This window comes from Anas platyrhynchos, chromosome 21 (genome assembly GCF_047663525.1).
Source record: "Anas platyrhynchos isolate ZD024472 breed Pekin duck chromosome 21, IASCAAS_PekinDuck_T2T, whole genome shotgun sequence".
NCBI lineage: Eukaryota > Metazoa > Chordata > Aves > Anseriformes > Anatidae > Anas > Anas platyrhynchos.
In genome coordinates, this window is record NC_092607.1 from 3,023,894 (window position 1) to 3,026,895 (window position 3,002).

The window sequence follows — 3,002 nt, forward strand, 5'->3', positions numbered from 1 at the left end:
AGCTGCTGGGGCTATGGCCTGACACAACTTCAGGGTCTCTGTAATTAATAACATCTGTATTTTCCTGGTCATTCTGTATTTAAGAAAGCAGAAACATCTGCAGAATTGTGCATGCTGGCACCAGGTTAGGATGGAGTTGCTAGTACTTGTGGAAATAGGACTAGAGTTTCCTATTGTCCCGATAAAATAAGAAATGATCTAAAATAACTGCAATGCAACTTAGTACAGATGAAGCAATATGCTTTAGAGTGTGACAGTCATTTCCCGTTTTGGATTTCTTCAAAGTCAATGTATTGTTGATAAATATGAAAATCAGTCACTGAAATAATGGCAAAAACTGATTGTAATAGTTCCAAAATACAGAATTTAGTGTGTATTTTGTTGAGAAAACAAAGCTGTCTTAATTCCAAGTTTCGACAAATGTAATAGTTTAAGTTTTAGCATAGATACTATTAAATGAAGCCACCCAAAATTTTCTTCAACTTAATTGCTTCAAATGATTTCATTAGTTCTAGCTGTATCAATTAATTGCTTCAACTTAATGTTTTGCTGCTCCTCCTGCTGCAGGGAGGGCAGTGGTGTGGGGCTGCCGGTGACTGCTGCTCGTAGTGTCTGCCCTCCTGCAGCTCTCACCACTGCATGTATGCCAACCTCTTCCCCAGGAGCAGAAATCAAGAAACTTGCCATAGGCAGCGGGCATGGCGAGGGGGTTGCCCTTCAGTGATGTGGCTGGCCCCAGGACAGCTGAGTGAGTGGTTAGCATTTTATCTGAGTCTTTTCCCCCTGTACTCGGCTCTGGTGAGGCCGCACCTTGAGTACTGTGTTCAGTTTTGGGCCCCTCGCTACAAGAAGGACATCGAGGTGCTTGAGCGGGTCCAGAGAAGGGCGACAAAGCTGGTGAGGGGCCTGGAGAACAAGTCCTACGAGGAGCGGCTGAGGGAGCTGGGCTTGTTCAGCCTGGAGAAGAGGAGGCTCGGGGCGACCTTATCGCTCTCTACAGGTACCTTAAAGGAGGCTGTAGCAAGGTGGCGGTTGGTCTGTTCTCCCACGTGCCTGGTGACAGGACAAGGGGGAATGGGCTAAAGTTGTGCCAGGAGAGTTTTAGGTTAGATGTTAGGAAGAACTTCTTTACTGAAAGGGTTGTTAGACACTGGAACAGGCTGCCCAGGGAGGTGGTGGAGTCACCATCCCTGGAAGTCTTCAAAAGACGTTTAGATGTAGAGCTTAGGGATATGGTTTATTGGGGACTGTTAGTGTTAGGTCAGAGGTTGGACTCGATGATCTTGAGGTCTCTTCCAACCTAGAAATTCTGTGATTCTGTGTGATTCTGTATAAAATTACTCAGAAAATGATTCTCGCTAGACGTGAAGGTATTATCACTTCCTGCCAGCAGAGGGCAGGAAACGCTCGGTTTACCTTGGTGGAAGTTAACCGAAGAGCTAATCCATCGGTGCAGACCTCATTTCCTTCTACACGCGACCAATTTCAGAATAACAATAGAGATTAAATCTTATTTTGTATATCAGCAGGAATATGGCATAACGCTGTGCTCAACATCATAGCATCTAGACCATTTAACCAGCATGCTTCTCCTGGCAACAAGAGAAGCTCCTGGAAACCTTCCAGCCAGCTTCTGGACTGGACAGGAATAAGGATCTACACAGGTCAGTCTGGTCCCACTGGCAGCACAGCCTTAACAGCTTCCCCATTCTGGCTTGCGCATGTGCAAGTTCTTAGCTGGTGTAAGGCAAAGAAGGACAAAATAAATAATGCATCCTCACCTCTTACAAGACAAACAGCGTAAACACTACAGAAAGCCTCAAAAGTCAGCAGCCTTAGTCTGTTGGCCTTGGCAGCACTGATGAATTCTCATTAAATGAAATTTAGCCTAGTAAATAAACAGCCTTCTTTGCACTGAATAAACATTATAATGCAGAATCTGAAGACACATTCTCACCCTTCATGGCACTGTGAAATGGGCTTGTGCACCTTACTAGGTTTCTGAATTTGAACACTTAAGACCAATGGGTAACTGAAATGTAATTACACCTGCTGTTGTCTAGAGCGTGAGGGAAGTCTTCTTCAAAAAACAAGCAACAACAAAAAAACACCAACTGCAGAGTCCCCTAAAGAGAAAAACAAGCATTGACCAGAAATAAATTAATACCAGAAGATGAGTTTGTGCCTCATTCAGACTCTGACAAGTGCACGTCTCAGTTTTGAGATTAGGCGAGAAATTCTTTGAACTAACAGGGAGAAAGAAGAAGCAAGTCATGTAATGTGTTAGTCTGAGAAACTGCTTAGCACAGGTTTAGGATTCCAAATACAATCTTGAACTCTTATTCCTCCCAGCTGGTAAGCAGTTGATTAAAAAACCCCAGTAAGAAAACCAGACCCAAAATAAATCTTGCTTTGAGAAACATGTCCACTTGCATGTCAGGCTTACAAGCAGAACATTTTTTACATTTCAACAATGAATATGCAAATAACTAATGGGGAGTTTGCATCAGTCACGATAGCATACTCCTGTATCTGTAATCATGGCAAACACAACAAACCCCGTCTGTTCAGATGTATGCAATTGGAGCAAATGAACTACACCATGTAGAAAAAGTGAAATACTGATTAATTTGAAACAGCTAACAGGAAAAATTATGCTAACAAGACAACTTAATGGAAGCTGTTTGGCACTTCCCAACTGAGTATGATTTCATGATGTCCAATATTAAGCCTTCTATAACTGGATTTTATTTTTATAAATTCTCCTTCCCCATGTACACATTTAGTTCCACAAACTAATGATGTGGAAAATGCTGCTTCTGCTTCAACCAGAATTCAGAAATTTCACTGGTGAATTCTGGAGTGTTAGGGGAATTTCATGAATTTGGTAAAACAAAAGCTGCTGCCTTCTAAGACTTGAAGCCACTGTGCTAGCACAGAGCAACAACCAACTACAAACTGCAACTGGCTTTAACTAAAGAAAAAAAATATTAAAACTACAA